This window comes from Rhinolophus sinicus, chromosome 15 (genome assembly GCF_057876585.1).
Source record: "Rhinolophus sinicus isolate RSI-liver-muscle chromosome 15, RSI-T2T, whole genome shotgun sequence".
Classification (NCBI taxonomy): domain Eukaryota; kingdom Metazoa; phylum Chordata; class Mammalia; order Chiroptera; family Rhinolophidae; genus Rhinolophus; species Rhinolophus sinicus.
The window spans coordinates 2,615,001-2,641,099 of record NC_142515.1 but is presented as its reverse complement, the minus strand read 5'-3'; positions in this window follow the sequence as shown (position 1 = coordinate 2,641,099).

Below are 26,099 nucleotides of genomic sequence, written 5' to 3'. Positions count from 1 at the left end.
CATAATTTGCTTAACAAATGGGGCTTCCATTCATTTAATAAATACTTACTGGCTCCAATTGAACTCTCTGTAATATTGGCAATGAAATAATAAATAAGATAGACAGGGCCCCTTTTTCATATAAAATCACTCCTCAAGGGGAATTGGATTTAAATAAACAATTATAAATGGGGTCAATAATACCAGGAAAAACACAGGAGGTTGTGTGATGGGACATCTCCTACTTCTTGGTGGGGGGGAGGGATGGGGGTGAGGAGTATAAAGAGTGGGTAGAAATTAGCCGGGAACAAAGGGTGAGTGTGAAAGGCATTACAGATGTGGGGAGCACCAGGCCATCAATGCGAGATGAGACAATGTCCGGACTTCAGAGAAGCTGCAGAGAGGACAGTGCTCCGGGTGGTTGTCCAGAGACAGCACGCGTGGACAGTGGCCATCGACACGGCTCTGGGGGAGGAATTCCACGCCGGATGTGCTGGTGGCTGAGGCAAGCATGATGGCAGTGTAATGGCAAAGTACAGACCAACTGGACACGTGCTGGGGTGGAGGCCGTCGGTCTGTAAGCATCTCGCTGGTGAGGAGCAGGAGATGGCCGCTGTGGCTCCTGGGTGGAGGCGCAAACACAGCCGAGAGGAAGAATGAAGGAGGAACTGAGCTGACGGGAGCAGGTCAGGAAGCTTTGACGTCGTGCGTCAGGTATCTGTGAGTGATCTGTGGGGAAACACGGTGGGGGTCCTGACGTGCAAGTATGCATCTTGACTGCCTGATGGGAATGGGGGGTATCAAGGCGTGTAGACAGTGGAAGCCCTGGGTGTGGATGAGGTCACTTGGGAGCATCTGGAGAGAGGAAAGAGATGGAAGGCTGAGCACCTTCCATGTCCCGTGTCCAGAGGAGAGTGAGCTCGTGAGAAGACCGAGAGAGTAGCAAAGACCTGGCAGAAAGCAGCTAAGAGTGTTTCAGAAAAGCGGGGCCAAGATGCCCACTGGGTGTCCTCTGGAGGCCGCAGAGGAGACAGAGAACACACGGAGCGGCGGCTTCCCGGTGGGGAGGGTGGAAGTCAAATTAGGTGTGTGAGAGGCCCCAAAATGGCTGCAAAGAGGACAGGGAAAGCACCTGCTGGCAGAAGATCTGGGGTCCTGGGAGGATTATTTTGTTTTATTTTTAATAAGTGCTTGGGGATGGGGAAGAGTCTTTTAAATGGGAGGACACAGAGAATGTTTGAATATTGATGGCAAGTTTCTAATAAAGACAAGGGAGTTGAAAACATAGAAAAGCGTGAATAATTATGTGCTTTTACTAAGGAAATAGTAAAGATGCTACCCAGAGCCTTGGATGGGAGTGATGCTTATTAATGCCCTTATTATGGTAGAAAGGGGTGGGGCTGGGGGAGTGATAGACAGGGGAAGACTGTTTAAAGAGTAATTTTCACTTGTTCTCAAGTCTTTGGCTGCAAGGTAAATATTTAGAGTAGTTTTACCACTGACCAAGGCTGTTCTGGTTACTACACTGTCATCCCCACTTTGTAAGAAGTTTTTAAATACTTTATCTCATTTGATATAAAGTCTTAGAAAGGCATCCTAGGCTTCTGACACTGCCTCTGGTCCCTCCCACCCCGTCCCCCGTCCCCGATCCCCAGCCCACGGGCTCATACTTGCCTGCCATGGGATAAGGATGAAAACAGAATAAAAATAAGCAGCCGGTTTCTCTACACTTTGAAAAGCTTCTTTTTCTTCCACCACTTCATTCCACAGTGATATATATTCATGAGCACATGTAAATTAAAAAAAAAAAAAAAAAAGAAATACAGCGCAGTGATTAGGAGAGTGGTTCTATCAGATAAACACAGGGGGAAATGTGGTTACCAAAGGGACTATCCGTCACAGGGCCGGGCCATCGGATCAGGGCTCGGGGGAGGGCACAGGGAGTGGAACTTCACGGCAGGTCGACGTGGATGCAAAACAGCCCTCCATGTCCAAGTATCTGTCACTGGCATGACAGTGACACTAAACAAAAGTTAGCATTTTGTGCTTTGGGTCTCCACTTTAGAAAACTATTTATGCAGCATTTTTCTAGATCTCAATGCCGTTTGGCTGTTTCGTGTTAATCTGTAGCACAGTATAAATAGTATTGTAATCAGTTAACAATACAGAAAGATGTATATATTGTGTTATGTATTTGTTCATATAAAACACTGTTTTTAATGAACACGTTTCTTCTAGGGGAAAACAGCACTTATTTTTGGTGTGTTTTATAATGTCTCTAAGCAAACATTTACTTTTTCAATCCTGACTCTTGAGCTGAGCTGCAAAATACCTACAACTCCCTTAATTAGTAAGACATTTTACTTTTTTATGATTTCCATGTTTGTTTGTGGGTGAGTTAGGGGGTTTGGGTTATTTTTAATCAACTGATAGGACTTAGCGTACAATTAATTAAAGGCAGTACCTGAACTGATAGATTTTTATGTTTGTGTGGCTTTTCATTAACTAGAGACAGTGACTTTGTAAGGAGGAAAACACTCTGCAGCTCTGCAAAAGCAGCACAGACCCGACTCCACAATCCCCTGGATGCACCGTCCTTACTCTTCTTCTCCTGGAAACAGAGTCTCTGTGCACAATAACGAAACCGACATTTTACCCTCATGCGCGCACTCGCTTTTTAATTTAGAAGAATCTTGAAAAACATGAAGCAGCAGGATTTTGGCAGGCACTTCAGAATGCACACAAATAAATCTTTTTCCGCAAATCTCCAAGGGTTTCAGGCAAAACTTTGTGGATGCCAGAGCAGAAAGCTAAAAACAATTTTGGGTTTGTTTGTTGAGCCAAAAAAGTGGATATCATGTCCAAAGTACAATTTAAAGCATTATTTTTTGTATTAAAGAATCCAGTAATGTGCATTTCCAACTCAGGAATTTGTCTGCCGAGTTTCCCAGGCATGGACTGCTCCTCCAAGTTGTAACTCTGAACAGAGAAAGCCAAGCAGAACAGGCTCTAGTACATATCACTGCTGCTGTGAGAGCCTCTCTGACTAAAGAAATGGACCATGCATCCGAAAACAACTGCCATCTCCCATTTCTGTCTCTCCCCCAAATCCTCAGGACCTCTTCCTTTCTGTTAACAAGAATGAGGGTCATCGTGTGACACAGGACACTGCACCTAATTCATGTTCAATAAATATTTGTTGAGCAAAATACTGTAAAAACCAGACATGACAAGTGGTGCTTGCCGTTCTATTCTAATTGCCTTATTGCAGTAGGACTGACACAGAAAAGGATGGCAGTACCTAAGGTTTACAACTTGATGCATTTGGGGAGAACAAGACATCTTGTATGCTTGAGAATTTTCTAAGAGGGTAGATCTTATGTTAAGTGTGCTTGCCTTTCATGATTAAGCTGTTTTTCCTGTTTATAAGAGAAACACAACAAGCGCGTTGGAAAAATAATTGTTAAATGTGGAAAGAAAAAGAGGAAATAGAAACCTCGAGTACCCCTTGGCCCCTAAGAAGCTCTTTCCTTCCTGTGTCTCCACGGTTGACCTGAACCTCTTTCTCTGGCTCCCACGTGTTCTAATCGGCATCACGATTGCCCCTTGTAAAGTCTGACCTTCCTGCACAGAGGGGAGATTCATCTCTACATGCTTCACTGCCAAGTCGAAGGGACTGAGTACAATGGTTACACCTGGAAGGCACTCAGCAACTGTCTGCCTAGTAAATAACCTCATTATTCTAATTTTTCACATTCACTGGCTAGCACTGTAGGTGCAAGCGCACAAACCAGCCCACAAATGCACTTAAACTTTTCCCTCCGTGCTTCTGGAAGAATGGAGGTATTCATACACATGCTTTAAAGCCACTGATGTTATTTCTAAATACCATGAAAGATTTCCATTCCATATTTATGTAATGTATATCGTCCATATTTGTCCACTTAGGTCTTTATTTGAACATCTGGTTTTCTGCCGTGAGCCTCCCTGTGGCTGGACAGAAGCCACTTTGAAACCTGGAAGCGACGCCTCATGCTCTTTAATTACCTATTTTTCCCTCGAATAGAAATAAAATTGAGTGTAAGGAAATTTGGCAACGACTCGTTTTGTGTATTTGTCTGATAATTCATTTTAGCCCAGTTTCACCAATTCTGTTTAACGTACACCAAAGAAAGTTTTCACGATTTAAGGAGAAACACATCACACGACAAGCTGACTGGTTTCCTATCAATTTCATTACTGTGCGATTGAATCTTGATCACAGTTTACAGGGCAGTGTCATCATCTGGTCCCAAGCTGCCCCCGTCGCTGGCCCTTCTCCACGCCCTGACTCGCTCTCTGCACTCCAGCCACACCAGCACTGTCAGTTTCTTCAACGTGCCATCTTCTCTCCCACCACAGGGCACCGGCCCACACTGCTCCTTTGTCTCCCACCAACCACTGCATAGTTTAACCTACGCTGGCTTTAGAGCTCAACTCAAAGGCCGTTAGCTCTGACCAACTATTCCTTATACCTATTGAAGGTCGAGTTCTTCTGTTATACATTCTTGTAAAAGCAATCATTTCTCTTATCTCACAGCACTTGTTTTGTAGCTTATAATCATGCATATATTGCTGTGGCTATTTGACCAATATCTTTCAACACCAACAGTCTCATGCCTTTCCCAAAGAAGACATCATGCCTGGTTTTGCCCACAAAGAATATCCTTAAATATGTGTTGAAGTAATGCATGATGAAGAAATAAATGAATGGACTATGCCCCATAACCTACTTTGTCTTCTAGAAGGCTCACTTGCTCATTCATCACAATAAATTTCACACCTTCTCTTCTCTCTTCAACCTTCTGACATTGTTTCCTCTGCCCTCTCCTTCCCCTGATGACCTTACCACATGCTTCATGGAGAATACAAGAGCCAAACTCATACTCTGCCATCTTCCCACCACCAAACTTGCAATCCAGTATACATGTGCTCTCACCTTTTCCTCAAAACAGATGGAACAAACAAGAAGAAATACAGCAAAGTGGCAGACCTAAATTCAACCATGTAATAGTTACATTAAATGTAAATGGCCTAAAAACTCCAACTAAAAAGCAGATTCTGTAAGAATGAAAATGAAAAAGGCACCAAGAATCAACTGTATTATGTCTAGAATAGATGTACTATAAATATAAAGACAAATATAGCTGAAAGTAAAAATAGGAAAACAAAAGCCATACAAATAGTAAACATAAAAAAGATGAACTGACAAATATGACAAGCAAAATATCCTTTACTATATGTTACTTTTCAACATCAGCAAATAGTTTTTTTTTTTAAAATAGTGTTACCAGAGATTAAAGGGGACATTTCATAATGATAAAGGGGTCATCATATCAGGAAGTCATCACAACTATAAATGTGGGTGGATACAATCACAGCACATCAAAATTCATGAAACAAAACCTGACAGCAAAAAGAAATAGTCAAACCAACCATGGTTGGAGATACCAACAACCTCTTATCGACAATCCATAAACAACTAAACAGAGCATGTAGCTCTTACATGCATAGACTGTAGATTGACATTTATGAACCGTATACCCAATAGCAACAGAATTTTCAACTGCATATAGAATTTTAAACAAAATAGAATAAATACTGGGGTATAAAGAAGTCTCAATCAAAATGAAAAGATAGAAATCATAAACAGTATGTTTTCTAACCACAATGGAATTCAAAATTATAACAGTAAGATATCTTTTAAAAGCTACAAATATTTGGAAATTAAATAGTGTATTTCTTCATACTCTATGGATCAGGGAGAAATCAAAGGAGAAATTAGAAAAATCTTTCAAACTAAGTGATAGCAAAAATACAACATATCAAATTTAGGGTGTATGGCCAGAGAAGAAATGAGAAGAAAATTTGTAGATTTAAATGCTGATAGTAGAAAGGTTTTTAAAAGGGGGGTTAAAATCCAAGTTCCTATGTAAAAAAAATGTTCAAAAAAATTAGTAAACTAAAATTTAGTTGAGAAGCAGAAAATGCTAAAGAGCAAAAATCAATAAAATGGAAAATAGAAATAATAGAGAGAATTAGCTGAGTTAAAAATTAGTTCTTTGAAAGACTAATAAAATTGATAAACCAATCACAAGACTGATCCAGGAAAAAAAGGGAGAGGAAACAACTTATCCTTATCAAGAATAAAAAAAGTAACATGACAAAAATCCTACAAACATTAAAGGAATAAGAAGGAAATGGCATGAACAACTTTTTGTCAATACTGAAACTGACACTAAACAAAACAAATTCTAAAGATCTATTTCAATCAAATAAATTAAATTTATACCAATAAAACTCCTTAAAATGAAAACAAGTCAAAGACATTAAAAAGTAAATTATGGACCAACATCCCTCATCAGTAAGAACAAAAAATTATTAACAAAATTTTAGCAAGTTGAATATAATATTACATAAATGGATAATATATTGTGACCTACTGGGGTTTATCCCAGAAAGGGAAGTTTGGTTTAACATTTGGAAGTCAATAAAATGTAATTAACCATGCTAACAAAATTGAAAAAGGAATATAATCATCTTAAGGATGCTGAAAAATATCTGACAAAATCTACCTTATATGGCTGATTAAAACTCTCAGCAAACAAGAAATAGAAGGGAACTTTCTCAATGAGAAAAAGGACATCTATGAAAAAATTACACCTGTCATCATACTTAATGATGAAAGGCTGAATGTGTTTCTGCTAAGAATGGCACAAGAATGGTGACTCCTGCCAATTCTATTCAATGTTTTATAGGATTTTCTAACCAGTGAAATCATGCAAGAAAAGGAAATAAACAGCATACAGATTGAAAAAAAAGAACAAATAAAGCCATGTTTATTTATAGATGACGTAATTGTCTATATAAAAGATCTCATCAAATCTACCAATTTAAAAAAGGTACTAGAACTAATAATTGTGTTTAGCAAAGTTTCAGTATATAAGACCAACATATGAAAATTAGTTTTCTTCCATATACTAGTGAGAAACCATTATAAATTGAAAGTATAAAGCGATATAATTTACAATAGCATCATACCTAGGGGACAATTTAACAAAAGATACATAAGACATATACAATGAGAACTACTAATTGTTATGAAAGAAAATTAATTAACCTCAATAAGTGGATAAATATACCATTTCCCTTGTTTAGAAAACTCAGTATTAATTTGTCACCTCTACCTAAATGGATCATTAGATTTATTGCAAACCCCAATCAAAACCCCAGAATGCTTTTCTGTGGAAATTGACAAGCCAATTCTCAAATTCGCATGGAACTGTAAAGGCCTAATGTAGTCAAAGGAATTTTGAAAAAGAAAAAGAAAATGGTGCTGAAACAATCCGCTATCCATATGCAAAATATCAACTTTGATCTGTATCCCTCACTACATACGAAAATTAAATCATAATGGATCACAGACTTAAATAAAATTCTAAAACTATAAAACCTCTAGAAAAAAAATAGAAGAAAAATTGTGTGGCCTTGGGTTGGGTGGATTTCTTACATACAAAACCAAAAGCAAGATCACTGGGGGAAAAATAATAAATCAGAGTTCACCAATATTAAAAAGTTTCAATCTGTGAGACATTTGTAGGATGATGAAAACACAAACCACATACTGGGAGAAAACATTTTCTTTATTTTTTTTATTAAATTTATTGGTTAATAAAATTATATAAGTTCCAAGTGTACAATTCTGTAATACATCATCTGTATATTGCATTGTGTGCTCACCACCCAAAGTCAACTCTCCTTCCATCACCATATATTTGATCCCCTTTTCCCTCTTCTACCATCCCCCCCTTACCCTCTGCTAACCACTAAACTGTTGTCTGTGTCTATGAGTTTTTGTTTGTTTGTTTGTCTTGTTCGTTTGTTGCTTTCAATTTTATATCCCACATGTGAGTGAAGTCACACAGTCCTCGACTTCTTCTGTCTGACTTATTTTGCTCAGCATGATAATCTCAAGATCCAATCACATATCTGCTGATGGACTTATAGCAAGAATAAATAAAGGAATCTCAAAGCTCAATCAGAAAAAAACAAACAACCCAGTAAAAAAATGGGCAAAGGATTGTAACAGACATTTCACCAAATAAAATACAGAGGGTGCAATTAAACACATCCAAAGACGTTTGACAGCATTTGGCACTAGGGAACTGAAAATCAAAAGTGCAAGGATTTACTGCTACACACCTAGTAGGATGGCCGGAAGACTGAGCACTGGAATTCTGGCAAGGTGAGGGGAAACTTGATGCTCACACTGCCGGTGGGAATGGGTGGGGATGGGAAGTGGCATGACCATGGGAAATAGCAAGGCAGTTTCTCCAAGAGGTGAGTACACACCTGCTTGTGACTCAGTCATTCCACTCGCAGGTGTTGACCCGAAAAAAATGAAAATGTAAATCCCCAGAAAGTTTTTTGAATAAATGTTTATAACAGCTATATTTGTGATGCCCAGTTATCATTTTTACATTTTAGCAGCAACAATTAGAAATTGAAATTTTAAAAAAATTCCACTTACAATAGCTTCAAAAATATATAATATTTAGGAGTAATAAAAGTTAGATAATTTAGTCTTTAACAAAAGACATGAAGAACCTCTTTCCTAAAAACTATAAAATTTTGTTATGAGAAAACTTTTAAAGACGCAAATAATTAGAAAAATATATCATGTTTGTGGATTGGTAGACTCAATATTGTTGAGACATATATACTCTGCAAATTCATTTATAGATTCAGTGAAATTCTATTCATATCTGCACAGTCTTTTTAATAGAAATTGACAATGCAATTCTAAAATTTACATGGAAATGCAAAGGGCCTAGGAAGGCTACAACGAAGTTAAAAAGCAAAACCAAGCTGAGGACTTCGCTACCTGAATTCCAGATTTACTGTAAAGCTTCAGTAACCAGACAGTGTGGTATTGGCACAGTAGACAAAAAGATTAAGGGAATAGAATACAGAAATAGATCAACACTTCTACGGTCAATAGATTTTTCACAAAGATACCAAAAAATTCAGAAGGGAAATTAAATTCAGCAAATGGTATTGGAACAACTGACATTCACATGGAAAAAAAAAAAAAAAACTAAACTAATTTTGACCCCTCCTACTGCACACCATACCAAAAAAAAAAAAAAAAAAAAAAAAAAATCATCCAAGATGGATCAAACGTCATAGATCTATAAAGCTTTTAGAAGGAAATGTAGGAGAATATTGTTGCAACCTAGAGGCAAACAAAGATTTATCAGACAGAACCCAAAAAGCAATAGCTGTAAAGAAAAAAAATGATGAATTAGACTCATCTAAGTTAAAACTGATGCTTATCAAAAGACACCATTAAAATGATTAGGCAACATTTGTTTGACAAAGGACTTATGTCCAAAATATATAATGACTCCTACAACTCAATAATAGAAAGACAAGAGCCCAACTAAAATAAAATATGGGCAAAATAATAATTGAACAGACACTTCACAAATGAAGCAGTATCGATGATCAACAACCACACAGACCGGGGCTCAGCGTCCCTCGTTGTCAGGGAAATGAAATGCAAACCAGTGTAACCCCACTGCACACCCCAGGATGCTGAACATCGTCATCAAGACTCGCGAGGAAACAGAGCCACCTGACTCTCACCTATCTCTGGACGAAACAGAGAACGGTACAATCACTTTGGAAACGCTTGGGCATAAAGTTAAATATCCGCCTACCCTGCATATTTATCCAAGAGAAATTAAAGTATGGGTCCAAAAAAGTGTGCAAGAATATGTATAGCAGCTTTGTTCGCAGGGACTGAAACTTACAACACCCAATTTCTATGCTGAGAGAATGGACGCACAGTGTGTGACACAGGACATTAGGACAGCACTAGAAAGAAATGAGCTACTGATTCCTGCAACATGGATAAAACTCACAGATGTAACGCAGAGTGAAAGGAGCCCAACACAAAGGAATTCACATCACACGCTTCATTCATATGAAGTTCTAGGACAGACAGAACTAATTTAAGACGGAAAACAGTCCTAGGAGTAGTGTTCTGGGTAGAGGGAGCAGGGTAACGGCACGCAGGCATTGACTGGGAGAGGGGAACGGAATGTTCTCTCCTGGGACAGGGACGTGAGTGACAGGGGTGGACCCACTCGTCAACACCACACAGTAAAAACGCGTGTACTTCAGGGTGTACACGTTACCTTGAAAAAGCACGGTAAGATTCAGAAGTCACCAAGATGGCAGTGTCGGAGACCCCCGCCTCAGCCCTCCCACAGAGAACCTAAAAATCTTGAAGTAATAGAACAGAGAGTGGATCGATGGTGAGCAGCATCTGGGGTGGGGGGTGGGGAGATGGTGGTTGAACTTTCAGTTACAAGATGAACAAGTCCCAGGGCTCTGATAGACAGCATGGTGACTCTAGTTAGCCACGCTGTACTGTGTACCTGAAAGTGGCTACGAGGTGGATCGTCAATGTCCTCACCATAGCAACAGCAGAGTGGCCGTCATATGACGCGAAGGAGGCGTTAACTCACTAGCCTTATTGCAGGAAACATTTCACAATATGTGCATATATCAAATCCTCACACTGTACACCTTAAACTTATACGATGATATGCGTCAATTACATCGCAATAAAGCTGGGGGACCACTGAAAATCACAATAGCAATCAAGTGAGCTTAGGGAGAAACTGAGGTACAGGTGAAACAAGCAGAGTAGAGCGTTCATAACTGCGGGAGCTGCGCATGGGGGACATCAAGGTCTATTATACCATTCTGTTTACTTTGTATGTGTTTGAAATTTTCCATAATAAAATGTAAAAAGAAACTATAAGAAAGAAATTTTACTTGGCTTTCAAAATAATAACCTTATAGCATTCCAGTGACAATGCTATAGATGAAAAAGTATGTGGGATTTTTAAATCGGTTTACAAGTCACCCAGCAAAACATTTCTCAGAGCTGAGAATCACACCACACCTGGTTATTCATGGAGAGATACAGCGCATGCTCTGTAATATGGACCAAATGTGCACACTTAATAATTAGGAGAGTCAGGGAGATGGCAGAACTCTTGGTGTCATGTGACCCAGTAATGGGGACACGGGGAAAAGGGGTGTGGGCTCCAGTTGGCTCTGCCAGTGTCCTTGGGGAGCTCGGTTGTTCAAATAGCTTTCCTCAAATGAGAAAAAAATCGTAGCTCCTAGTACATACAATTGTGAAAGTTAAGTGAGATACCCCATGTGAAGCAATTGCATGTGTAAGATGAAGAATCAATAGTATTAATTAGGGGATGTAATGTATTACAAAGCTTACCTGTAAGAAATGTTCAGCAGGGAGGCAGCTAGAACGCTGTCCAGGGCACAGGAGCACGCCAGTGACTCTTTGGAGTGGCTGGGTGCCGTAGGGCATTATTAAGGAATGGTTGCAAACAGGTAAGCTGGTGGAGGAGAAGGAGAGACCTCTGCATGTCAAGACTGCAGAGAGAGGAGGAAGTTTTGACCTTTGTTTTGTCTAAATAGATTTATAGCTATAAGAATGAATTTTACTGTTGCAATTCCAACAGGAAAAATAATTTTGTTTCTGTGAATCCAAATCCAGCCCCGAACTTCCTTCTCCCAATGGAATATTTATTCCTGTCACGGGAATATTTTTATAAAACCAGCTTTTTAGGAGATGCAATCATCATATCATAGCAGAGAACACACTTAAAACGAAGCCAACAGACTCCACACTACTCAATGGGAAGAGTAAGCCAGTCGCCCAGGTGGTAACAGCACGGCTTAAATGTAATTGATTTGCTGGAAGAAAAACACCAGGCAACACAATGGTTACTGTTAGGTCATTGGAATCAAGGTGTCTGTGACCTGGACAGACGCGTGTTGGATTGTTTGGTCCCTGGTGTGTAAACAGAGGCCATCCTGCATAGACACCTGAGTAGTTCTCAGTTCCCCGGCGCTGGGGATCATACAAACACAGGATTTCCCAGTGTCTTGGGGGGAAGGAGTTTAGGACCAAGTGAAACTCAGGCGTGTGACTTAACCTGGTCTCTCACGGAAATCAGCAGAAAGAAGGATGCTGGCGCTGCCTGGGAGAGAGCCCTCTGGAATTCAGACAGCATCGGGTTGTCCTCGCTGATCGATGGTAACTGGATTAGATACTCCCCAATTAAACAAGCTGAGCACCAACCCTCGGGCTTCAAGCCAGGCAAGACTTGTCTAGAAATTCACTTTTCCAATCTAGCTTTAACAAGAAAAGAAATTTATAAATGGAGATGTCAAAACAATTGTAAAGGAAAATGTCAAACGGAAATTTAGATAATTCTGCTCCTTCAGTGGGAGTTCTAAAGTTACAGATAACACGGCCAAAGCACAGAGGGCTGGAGCCAAAATGGACTTCACCAAGATGAGTCATTATTGCAATTTCCAGATCTACCAGTCATCCAAGAAAGCTCGTCACGGAAAAGAGAGCTGCTCCCACAGCTGGGCCCTTGGGGTCTACACGGCCCTCGCCCAGCGATACATGCTGTGGTCTGAACTATCAGAATGTCTTCACATTCCAGGACAGATGACACGTGCCATGATCAAAGACACCAGAAGAAAGAAAAGAGCACGGCAGACAAGGCAATGGGTCCTCCCAGAAGGCCTGATGGCAATCATGTACTAATGAGAGTCTCCATGTGACTGGGAGTGACATACCAAGAATATCCGTCCCCACAAGGGCCTGAAATGATGAAATTACAGCCTGGGTGGTTGAACGGAGTACAAATTGGGAGCTTCTTATTTTTCAGGTGTGTCAAACATCAGTTAATAACCACCAAGACCACTGGTATCTTCACCTACCCCTGCTGATTACATGCCTGATACAGCTGTCACTCACGGTCGGTCCGTGGGTGATTATTGTGTTTCTCTTAGTGAGTTGTTATAGATGAGAAGTTCGACACCACCAAGCACACATCCCTTTTTTTTTAACCAGATGCACAAGCAGTGGGTCTACATGACAGCAGCCAGCCAGAATGTCTGGGGGTCACAGAGTCCTGATAATTGAAAAGGATCTGAAAATGTGCACATAGAAGATAAATAAGGCTAAGGCTAACCTTCCCCGTCGTCCTCTGCTCTGTGTTAACGCTGCGAGGGGCAGGTCAGGTGGCTTCTCGGAGTGGCTCAGGTGACGCATCTGTGAAACACACCACTGATACCTGAAGGCAGGGCCTAGACCACAGGGCTACCTAGGGTCCCTTCAACAGTTCCCTTTACTGAGCAGCCATTGTGCCAGGTGCTGAGAGGGGCACAGATGGAACAAGGAGACTTTGTTCCCATCTCCAAGACTCTTACAACCCAACTGAGTGGGGGGGCAGTGGGGAACAGATGGTAAAAACTATAACAAAGCAGAGAGAGCAATCTAATACAACAGAGACACAAAATACTAAAGAAATACAAAGCCAAGAGAGATTAATTCCATCTGGACCACAGGGGACAGCTGCATGAAAGAGGTGGCATGTGAGCTGACGATTATTAGGAAGGAAGTAACGAGGACCCTAACCACGATGAAAGCAATAACGCAGAACAGGAGGAATGGATCCATGACATTCTAGAAAGACAGTGCGGGCAGGCCTTGATGAAGAAGTGGATACGCCACATCTCCCAGTCTGCAAGCAAACGCCTTGCAGCTGAGGGTCTTAACTTCTTAGAATCCATAACTTTGAAAACCAGCTTATGACAGACAAGCTGAACTGAACTTTAATGCAACGTAAGTGATGTAATGTGTGCTCTACTTCAGTAATCAGTTGTAAATGCATAATTATAAGAAAATCATACTATGTAACTAATAAATATCATTAATGGTGTATATGCGTACATAAAGTAATTACAAATATATGTATAAGTATATAACTGTTAAAGAATTAAAGAACAATGAACTCGTGCAATTCAAAATGTTTTCTCATATACTTTAGATGTTTTTAATCAGTATGGAATATTTAAGACTGGAACACAGAGATCAAAGGGACAATTTGACGATGATTCTCGGGGGTTAATCATAAGTCGTGTCACAGATGATAATGGTGAAAAATGATTTGAATTATTTGCTGGTAAAATATATGCCTTCTTACAACTGCTCACAGTCCTGCTGATGCTCAAGAAAGAGCACACCCAACGAGACCCAGGATAACATGAATAAATGTAAAGTCCACTGAGGCAACAAACAAAAACAGGAAGCAATAAAAAAAACCCAAAACCGGTGTAGCTGTCACAAAGCGAATGGGCTGGAAAGCAAAGGAAAGCCGGGGGGCAGGGGAGGGGAGGGGAGCACGCTGCTCTACTGACCCCCAGGCAGTGGCATCTCCAGAAGTAGGTGGCCCGGTGCCTCACTTTGAGACAGAAGCAACTGAAGGAATTTCAGAAAGTGCCCCAGATGGTTAAAGAGAAGGTTCCCATTTTCATATTCATTTCAGCTATATATAAACACAGGGTTGGCATGGAAGGGACCAACTCACTTTGATCTGTGGCCTCATAGAGTAGAACCAGGTCCACTGAGGAGAAACTAAAGACACTTCAGTTGAATACAAAAAAGAAGTTTCGAGCATCCAAGATTTCCTGTTTCAAGAGGGCAGGAGTATGCAAAGCGAGTTGTTCAAGTGAAGGTTGGACTTACGTGTGTCTCTCAAGCATTGTCCTTAAGTTCTTTACAAATACCAATGTATTATTTTTACATAAAGCCATACGAGTTGGGGGTCTTACTGTGCCCATTTTACAGATCCGAAACATTAAGCACACAGAGGTCACACCACCTTCCTGAAGTCACCCAGTTGATAATGCGCCCTGGCCACCCAGCTCCGGGGCCACGTCCTTAACCATCACGCTGCTACGAGGCACTTTGCAGAAATGTCACTGCAGAGTCCAGTCATGGGGGGGGGGGGGTGATTGGCATAAACCAAACTCATAACCACGAGTCCACAGAGCATCACGACGTGGCCCCGTGATTACGAAGCATGCCAGACCGTTTGGAATCGACAGACCAAGCAAGCAGGCATTTCAAAGATAATGAAGGTAATGGGGGAAAAAAAGAAAAAAGAAATTCTGGGCAGCCCTGAGCTAGCCGTCCTTTATTTCATAAACATCTTAGAATTTCCTGCCGTCTTTAGTTATTTACTGTGATTTTGAAGAAGGGTCCCAGCGAGGTCCATCTCTGATTCCATTCAACAAGAAGACATGAGCGTTTAGAAGCATGAACTTGTATGGAGCCATGAAAAGCCCTGGACACAACACTGCCGTGTGCCCTTTGCCTGCAGCAGGCTCAGGACGGCACTCGCTGTGGGGGGTTAAACTAGTTCCTTTGGCCATGCAAAATCGAGGAGGAAGCAGACCACAGAGCTTCTGCACACCTTGGAAACCCCTCAGTGGTCACAGCTGAATACCAGGGTGGGGAATGTTTCTCACTGCAAATAGAGAGGGGACACGATTATAACTCCCCATGACAGCTTGGGAAACGGACCTGGTGCTGACAAGCTTCTCCACACATTTCTCCACAAGATTCCAGTAGTTTCCCGGCAGCAACGGATTTAAATCTCCTCCTTCCCGTGTCCCGCATCCAGGTCAACTCAATCACAAACACCCCCTGACAGTCCTGCTCGGGGGGACACCTGGCCGAGCAGATGCTCAGCGGTTTCTGTCAAGGTGAGAACTGCCGTTTATGAAACACTCCTTGTACCGAGCTCTGAGTAGAGCACTTTGCACATATCATCGCATTGCACCCTCACAACCGTAATGAATGGAAACCCAAACTTAGCACTGAACTCACTGTCCTGAACACAATGGTCACTTAGAGAGTAACTAGGGTTCCCATCAGCCATCATGGCTCGTGACAAGCAAACGTGGGCACCAGCCGCAGGGCCAGCAGGAAACGGACACATTAAGGAAGTGAATGCATGAGTGAGTCGGAGGGAGGGAATAAAAGCAGTACAGGCCGACGTGTCCCTTTCATAGAAAGACGGGGGAAAGAGAAATGCCAGGAGAATGCATGTTCATTATAATATCCAGGGGTGGGGTAAGCAGGTTTTACCATCTTTTCTGCCAAGCACGGTACTTGGAGGCTGAGAAATACACGGAAAGTATATGGCATATAAATAAGTCAGGTTATATATAGCTGTATATATGTATGTAACTATCTGTGGGAGCTCAGGGTGTTGATGGAAACTCCTGAATGAGGAACGTGGACCACTTACATGATAACTGTATCCATGTTTCATGCAGGAAAGTACTTAGCACAGGCCATTTTCCCCCAAAGGAGGCTTCTAAGTGAATTCGACAGCTTTACATTTGGAATTGAAGAATGACCCCAAAATCTCTACTCTGCCCACCTGAGATTCCACCGTTAGAAAGTCACTTCTTTGAATTTTGAGAAATCAGAGGAGTTTTACTCTACTCCATTAAAATAAACAGCATTGAAATGATGCTATATTGTAATGCACTTAAGTATTTCAAGGGAATTACTGGTGAGAAGCTCCATTTGCACTGGTGGAGAGAAAGGCTGCAAAGAGAAAGAAGGCCAAATAGGCAACCTGGGGATGGGCCAGAGAGATCCTAAGGCTCCCTTCTTAACCAGGACTGGCCTCAGGGCTTCACAGTCCGTTCACTGTACAGACGCCACATATCAACCTTCGCTTTATACATCATAACAATCACTGGTCACTGGCCAGGCAATAAAGTTTCAGGTTTAGCACTGAGCCATGACTTTAAGTGGACAGTTGGGAATCAGAGGGTCTTACCTGCAGGCCCATCTGAAGGCTATGTCCTCGCAAGGAGCCCTCCCTGCATAGCCTTTCTTAGAGGCAATGCTACTGATTTTGCCGGACGCTTTCTGAAGCAAAAGGCGCAGCCCATTCCTCCTTTATGCAACTTATTCCGCCAACTTCCAAACTCAAACGCCATCAGTTCCCTGTTCCAGAATGTTCAGTGAAGCACCACACTGAGCCCAAGGATTGCATTCTCAGGACAAAGAAAGTTTGGTTTCATGATGTCCCTGATTTAAGCAAACAAAACAAGTCTGGCGTATTCTTGGGTTCCGTGCACTCTTTCCTACGTGTGGAAAGCCTGAAAAACGCATGTAAAAACGGTAGCAACTCCGGGTGCTAGTGTCAATTCTTACCCAACTTCTCAGCCACAGAGTTACCGGAACACGTTTCCTGAGCAGCAGAGCTTACACTCAATGTTGAGAAATGGCCCTGTCCATCTCCACCCTTCCTCACAGCCAACGGGAGGAGGACACAGGCAGAGTATGACAAGGATTCTTCTTTATTTACTTACGACTTACTCTTGCTTGTAGTCTTGAGAACTGACAGTTTTATTTAAATAGAAAGTAATTGAGAACACATAAAACAAAACAGATGTGGAAAGGAAAGTATTAGATAACATATTGAGAAGGTCAAACAGACAATTGCACACAATATGGCAAGGGCTCTTATTTATCCACTTACCACCTAATTTTGTTTGTAATCATGATGACTGACATATTATTTTAAAAGGAAAAAATGGAAAATCTGGGGGAAAATAGTTAAAAAGGAAAGTTTTATGTAATAGATTAAAATAAGAGAAAGCTAACTAAAAATGTGAAATGCTCAAAGTTGAAAAGGGTCTCTTGAAATGTCCAGCCAGGGTTGAAATAATGACTCGGAGCCCACTGAGTGCCATTCAGAGTTTGCAAAGTTGGAGGCTGTTGGCAACAGAACCCAAACTTTTTCCTCCCACACCAACTGTCTCACCTTCCAAGCAATACGGATCAATGGTCAAGATCACAGCAGCTACAGCAGAGCTCTGCAAAACAGACCATGAAGCAGACACCCAGGGCAGAATCCACGGCCAGCTCCTGCAGCAGATGGTCCACTTCATACATAGCAGCCATGCCTTCTCCAGAGTCAGGTTTCAGTGGAAGGTCCAATCTTTGACTCTTCACTGGATAACACAGTGAACTAGACCATGGATTGCTAATTCCTGAACCAACAAGCATCCCAGCCAGGCATGGAAGAAGGGGCTTCCCACCTCTAGTAAAGTGCCCTAATGGACAGAGTTATCAAGCAAACAACTAGCCTCCCCCTTGCAACCATGGGCTGGGCGAGACCCAGCGGGCCCATGGTGGTAAAAGGAAGTCTGGGAACTGGAAGAGGGCCACCAAGAACAATTTTGTCTTCAGATAAGAGAGGCTGGTAGTTGCTAGGGCTGCCACACCCAGTTCTTCCCACCTTGGAAGCAGGAGTGATTCCAGAACCTCTGGCAGCTGCCCGGCAACAAGAGGTCAGTAAGTAATGGAGGACAGAAGGAGATATTCTGGTTTCTCAGTGGCATTAGTGGGTTAATGCTGGAAATGGGGGTCCCTACTTCAGCACCCCAGAATTATGAGATAACTGCCTTTCTTGCTTAAATCACTGTTGCCTGTGGCTGTTAGCATTCCTGATGTACTATCCACTTTCAGACCATGCGTGTGCATTTATTTGTCAGAAAACAATCAAATCTTATTGGCCACATGTTCATCAACTATGCAATCATCACTCGCTTTTCCATGAAAGCACAATAACAAAGGGATAAAGCAAGGCTTCTGTTCAGAAGGAACTGGCCTTGGCTTTACTCAAGTAACCTAGCTCTCCCCTTTGCTGAAACCCAGTAAGACAGACCACATTTCTAAGCCTGAAGTTTGCAAGTTCTCTCTGTCTCTGTTTTAATTCCAAATATGAATGTAAGTCTGTACTATTATAAGACATGCTTGTGCCTCTGAGAAATTTTTAGGCAATATATCACTGTAGCTGCAGTGTCCTGGCTGACTTTCCCATGAATTGGTAGACTTTCAGGATTTAGTATTTGTAGGAGGGCACTGTTATTGCTAATAATATCGCCTGAAAATCGTACCACACTTTACTATGTAGCACTGTCGTATATTTTCTATTTTTTAAATATTTATAAATCACACAGAGATTGCTGTTTCTTTGAGTGTGAAACAGAATATATGAAAATTGAGAAAAACTGGAGTAAAGTTACTCGTATTCTTTACTGGCAAAAACACAATAAGGCAACAGGCTAAGAAAGGGAGAAGCATTTAAAAAGGAAAAGGAGCTAGACATAAGAATAAAATGATATTAAAAAACTAAAACTTCAATAGCCCAATTTAAATGTGCTTTAGAAGCTCTAAAAAGTCACATGGAAAGTGCATAAGATTCAACCAATAACATGGAAGATAAATTAGAGAAGCTGAACAGGAAATAAAGAGAAAGGAAAAAAGCTGCTGAAAGGATGAGAGAGAAAACTAGATATAAAGACAAGAGAATAAAGTATTCACAACTAAAATTCCAGAAGAGACATATATAAACAACATAGGGCGTACCCATATCCTGGAACATAAAGCAAGTCTCAATGAAGTTACAAGTATTGAAGTCATTCAGAGTATATCCTCTGACTATAAAAGAAATAATCTAGACATAAATAACAGAACTTCCTCAAGTGTTTGGAAATTCAGCAATACATTTATAAATAACCAGTGGATCAAAGAATAAATTATAATGGAAATTATAAAAATGTAATATCACACAATTTGTGGGATGCAACTAAAGGTATGCTTAGAGGGAAATTAATAGCCTTAAATGCTTCTACAAATACTTAATAAAAAGGATAAAAATCAAAGACTGAATTTTCCATCCTAGGAAGATAAAAAAGAAGAGTGAATTAAATCCAAGAAAAATAAAATAAATTAAGAAGAATATTATTTAAAATGTAAAACAAATGGAGAAGAGAGAAAACTCAAAGTCAAAAGTGGTTCTTTTAAAATCTAAGAAAATTGGCAATTCCTTAAAATGATTGCTCTAGAAAAAAATGGTACATATTATCAAAATGAAGAATTAAAACTGGAACATCACCACAATCTACAAATGCTAAAAAGAGAATGAGAGGATTTTATACATAATTCTGTGCAGATTAATTTAAAATTAATTTAAAATTATGAAATAGAAAATTCTTACAAAAACACAACTGATAAAAAAAGAAATAGAAATATGAATAGCCCCACACTTATTAAAGAAATGTAATTTGTAATTTAAATCTCCTCCCAACCCCAAAAATCTCTAGACAGTTTCATTAATGAATTCTCAATATTTCTGGGGGAAAATGATAACAGTCTTATAGAAACTTTTCCAGAGGATAGAAAAAGGTGAAGTACTTCCCAACTCTTGAGATTACTTTGGCTTTGATGCCAAAATCTGACATTGTAGAAAAGAGAAACTACTGGCCAATTGTTCCCAGAAACACAGACACAAAAACACCAAACAAAATATTAGCATAAACAATCCACTAAAATTCCACAAGGAAAATGCATGAAACCTAAGTTGGGTTTACTTGTGGAATGTATGGATTTTTTTAACATTAAAAAACCAATGAATGTTCTTCTGCTTCTGCTTCCCCTCCCCGTTCCTGATTCTATGCCACAACTGTTAGGTAGAGCAAGGAAGGTCCCTAGAGTGGGGAGCAGAGGGGCCCTCCGGGGGGCTAGAGGGGGGCGTCAGAGGAGGACAAGGCACAGAGGACAGCCTGGAGTAGAGGCGGGGTAAGGCGCACATCCACGCAGGGCAGGGAGTCGGGAAGATACGAGAGATCGGCTCTTTCCTACTGATTAAACAACTGGAGAAACATTAGGGTGACAACCGCCAGGGTTCACACAGAGTAGAAGAGAGTTACAAATATGGCTATGGAGAAAACTAAGAACACTGTAATGTTGCGTGGGAATGGACGTATCGGCACGAACCAGTGATTTTTGATAGAGATTAGATATATAATGATAGAAGATAGATAGACAACAGATACATAGATACATAGATACATAGATACATAGATGCATAGATAGACAGATATAGATAGATGGAGTTACATAAATATAGATGCAAATGAATGTATGTACATACGCTTCTGTGTGGGCACATATAGGCACACACAGGCCTAAATACCCAAATATGTATTTGTCACCTAGCTCTGCTTGAGAGGGCCTGGGGACAGCAACACCCCGCCAGCACTGAGCACATCCAACAGCGGACCTTAGCTTCTAAATATCACGTTCCACTAAAGGAAATGAGAAGTCCTTGGAGAAATGGCTTACTGGGGTCTTGAGCAGGCGAAGTGCACAGGAGCCTGAAACCGTTCCCCCAGAAAGCAAGAAAGTGCTCAGAAAAGAGGGGCCCAGGCCAGCCTGTGTGAGCTCCCACTGGGCAGATTGGGGACAGTGTGAGCATCGAGGTGAATGCTGATATTAACAGGTTATGAGTCATGGAAACCATGAGTCCTTTCAGAAACTAATTAATTAGTGTAACATTGATGAACAGGATATACATAGTTTTAAAGGGTCTCCTATAAAAATACTTGTTAATTACAAAGGAGAAATTAGTAAATGTACAGTGGGGAAACCTGGCAGACGCCATCTTCATCAAGTAGTCAAAGCAAACATCTTTAATAATGAAACGAACTGGAACCCTGCGCCCCCTGATAGGACGCAGTGAGAGCACAGAGGTATCCCTGCGAAGGAAACAGAACTTCAAACTAACTGTAAGAAAAACATTACACAAATCCAAAGTGGGAGACCCTATGAAACGGATGACCGGTAGTCTTCAAAAGTTCAAAGTCACGAGGTCAAGGACAGACTGGGCAACCAGTGAAGGCCAAAGGAGATAAGAAATGTCCAACTGAACGCAGCCTGTGATTCCGAAAGGGTCCTGTGCTGTAAAGACGTTGTTGAAGCGACTGGGGAAACTTGAAGAGGGGCTGAGGTTTAGGTGGTATGATGTATCCGTGTTGATATCTTGATTTTGATGGTTATATAGAAGAATTTCCTTGTTATAGAAATATACTCTAAAAATATTCAGGGATGATGGAGGAACATGTCAGCAACTTACTCTCAAATGGCTTAGAAAAAGCAAGTTCTTTGTACTCTACTTCCAATTTTTCTGTAAGTTTGTTATTGTTTCAGATTTTTAAATAAATACACTATATATATATAGTGTTCTTTTCTCCTTTATCTTGTATATATATAGAGAGAGTGTGTATAATTCACCACATAAACAAAATAAAGGAAAAAAGAACATGATTATTTCAAGAGATGCAGAAAAAATATCTGACAAAATTTTACATGCACTCATAATTCAAAAACAAAAACCAAACCCTAGAGATACCTACAGCTTCTGCCGTGAGATATAGAGAGAACTGAAAGGAACACTGCTCTCACCCTTTCAACAAAAAAGAGACAGACTAACTTCAAATCCACGATTTTTTGGAACCTGCCAGAGACCAGAGGTCAGAGGGCAACTAAATGGGCCCAAAGCGAAGGTGGAATGGTGCCTGCAGGGAGAGAAGAGATGCCAGTCTGAGCGCCTCCAGACAGATGCCACCAGACACTGTGGAGAAAGGTTGGGCCAAAACAGGTGGCAAACTGGTAAAGGTCTTCATGTAGACGGCTAGACCACTGTGACACTGCTGGGGTCTGCATAGTGTAGAGGGTGGACATACCTTCTCAGAAAGGCTCTTTCTTCACACAAAAGAGAACTCAACAAGTTCTTAAAAAGGCCCGTTGTATGCAAACCTGGGGCAAAGGAACAGCAGGAATGCAAACGGACAGGAGGCCCCATCTAGATCTTTCTCTTCAATTTCCACTAGGACCCAAATTTTAATTTGTTGGAGGAAGGGCATCAGCTGCCTGGTGACACGGGTGATGACTCCGCAGCTAGAGGAAGGGAATTGCCCAAGGGGAGAGGATCATACACTGTGTCTGCAACTACAAGGGGCTGGGGCAGGGGCATCGAGACATCATAGGCATGCAACCAAGGACATAGTGCATGTCAAAGACCGAGGCTTCGTCAGAACAACAGAGGCTGCAACCGATGCAATAAATGTGTCATACGATCATCTCAGAGGATGCAGGAAAAGTGCTTGAAAAATACAACATTCACTCCTAGTGAATATTCTCAGCAAACGAGGACGAGAATGTCCTTAAACTAACAAAGAACATCTACAGTGAGAGAAAGAAAGTCGGGGGGGGGGGGGGGGGGAGACCATACGCACTGAAAGAGGAAGTAGAAAATCTTACCGAAATAAACATTTTGGTAGGTCACAAGATACAAGGTCAATATCCAAGAGTCAACTGTGTTTATACATAGCAGCAATAAGAAATTTAAAATTTAAAATGCCATTCACAATAACATCAAAAAACGAAGAATTTAGGGAGAATTTAACAAAATATATGTAAGAACCTAGTCAATGAAAACTATATATTGATGCCAAGAAATGAAAGAAGAACAAATAAACGGAGAAGTACACTCTACGTTCATAGTTTGGACATCTCATTATTATTAAAAATGCAATGCCCTCCAACTTAACCTATAAATTCAATGCAGTACCAGTCAAAATCTCAGGTCTGTTTGTAGAAATCGTCACGCTGATTCTAAAATGTATATGACAATGCTGAAGATCTGGAATAGCTAAAATAAGTTTGAAAAAGCAGGAAAAAAAGTTAGAGGACTTAATTATCTGCTATTGAGACGTCTCTGAAGCTAGAGTTCTGCCATAAGGAAAAGCACGTAGGACAATGGGGCCGAATAGAAAGTACAGAAATAGACTCATACATCCATGGCCAACTTATTTTTAACAAAGAGACAAAGATAATTCAATGAAGAAAAGAATAGTCTTCTCCACAAACGGTGGAAGAACAAATGGCTGTGCACACGGATGCGATGAACCCGGGTCCCTACTTACTGCCGCCCCCAAAGTTAGCTCACAATGGGTCAGGGGCGCAAACACGAAGTTCTCCAAATCTTTGGGTAGGCGTAACTCTACCGCTAGGACACAAAAGGCACAAACAATGAAATGAAATTACAGTGAAATAGATTTAACCCAAATTTGAAGTTTCTGCTCTTCTAAAAACACCATGGACAAAATGGACAGGCAAACCAGAGACTGAGACAAAATATTTGCAAGTCAAATGTGTGACAAAGAACTTCTATTCAGAACATATTCAGAACTCTTGGAACGCAACAATAAAAAGTCTTCCTTAAAAGCTTGGGTAGAAACAAAAGAGAAAATGTCTCAAATGTTCAAGCAATTAGAAAGTGTAATTCTTACAAAACGTAGAGAAAAACGCATTCAAAGACATTCTCCAGCAGACTAAAAGATGAATCACGATGTAGAACTAAAGAATTCTGAAATCCTATTTCAAAAGTATTGGATCAACAGTGAAACCATATAATCAAAGGCAGTAAAGGTAATTTCACAAAGGGCAATTTTGAGATGCGAAAACATCAATAATTTACTAATAAATCGGGTCTAACATGTCACGATGCAAAACAAGAGGAAGTGGATTGACGAGGGAGGGCAGAAGTTACAGCTAATTTCCTCACCTCTTAGGAGGCACGTCAACACATATAACATGACGCGATTTGAAAGACCTGAAAACATTTATCCTCCTTAGCCAGCAGTTTTACTTGTAGGAATTTGTCTTGAGGAAATGACTTGGTGCAAAAATTAACTGCACAGATCTTCATTGCAGCACTATCTACGAGACACAAAACATGGAAGGATTCTAAATAAGCCATAATGTGAGATGGACAAAACAGCTGTGTCACACTCATTCACTGAGATGTCGTTTTTTCATTAAATGGTACATGGACAAAGAGTATTTAATGGTTAGGAAAGATTTTCATAATCTTCCTTAGGTATTTTTTTCTTCTGTCATTCTAGTTAAAAACCAATAATTTTGCTGCTTTATTTTTCTTTAACCGTCAGGATTTATCAGGCATCTCCTAACTTTTTCTAAAGTCTCTTTCTAAATTTTCTCCTTCTTTCAAACATTTTCATATGGAATACTTCATTTTAACTGTTTACCTCCCCTGAAAAATCATCCTATGGTTTAAATATTTGTGACTTTTGATTCCTAAAATGGAGGCATTTATGATTTATTTTTAAATGAAAAAATGAGGATGCCATCACTGAGAATCTGGTTGCATACAAATTAAGTGCTTAGTTTCAAGCATGACACTACAGTTGTATTTTTAAGTCTCAATAATTTATGATTTGACAGATCTGAATAAAACCTAATTGCTTAATTTTGACACAAAGAATTTAAATATTATTTTTTACTAATCACCAGCCATGCATATTTCTAAAAAGAAACACGTACACATGTACACACACACACACACACACACTTTAGGAAACTAATTCAAACAGGACCGCCAACACACGTACCTTTGAAAAGAACTGATCTAGTAATAAAATATTCTCCACCACAAATGTGAGCCAAAGCCTTATTTCATTTATTTCAAATATGTGAGTGTTCCAACTTCTGGCTCATGATCCAGCCTCTCAGAAATTCTTTGCCCAGGAGGCTCCGTCTTTCCCCACCGCTGCCAGGGAGCAAGCCATGCCCAGCGCTGTGGCCACACGGGCTCCTCCAGGACTCCTCAGGCTGCTCCCAGAGTGGCCCCCAAAGACTGAAGCCAGTGGCTCATCACAGGTTGGCGACTGCGCAGAGAGACTGGCAGGATTGTGGGGGCCTCAGGGAGGACATCTGAACCCCAGGCTCAGGGAGCTCATTCCACGGAGTCCTCAGGACCTTGCCACCTGCTTAGCTTTGCTTGGGACTTCTTTGAGCCGTCAAGCCCAGCCAGAACCCATGTCTGGTAAGATTGCCACTGCCATCCGCACTGCCTAACTGGACACCATCATCAAACAATTCAAATGCTTCAGCTGAGGTTGATTATTCTGATGGCATCCGCCGCTTCCCCTTCACCATGCTGGGCGTGACCTATTTCCTCCCATTTCAGGTCTTTCTGAAGACCAACCCGGATCGCCTGTCACAGCCCGGTTCTCAGAGTCTTTCTAGTCTCACACAAGCTCCTCTCCCTCCTTCACCACAAATGTTTCCAGAGTTTCCATTAGAAGCAGATTATAAGAGGCCTCCATATTTAGGAGGAGCCTTCTCACTTGTCACCTGCGTGTGATGGACTCTACAATTCCTACCTATTGAAGACAAACGCACTCACTCTTCACATTTAGAAGCCAAGACACTGAAG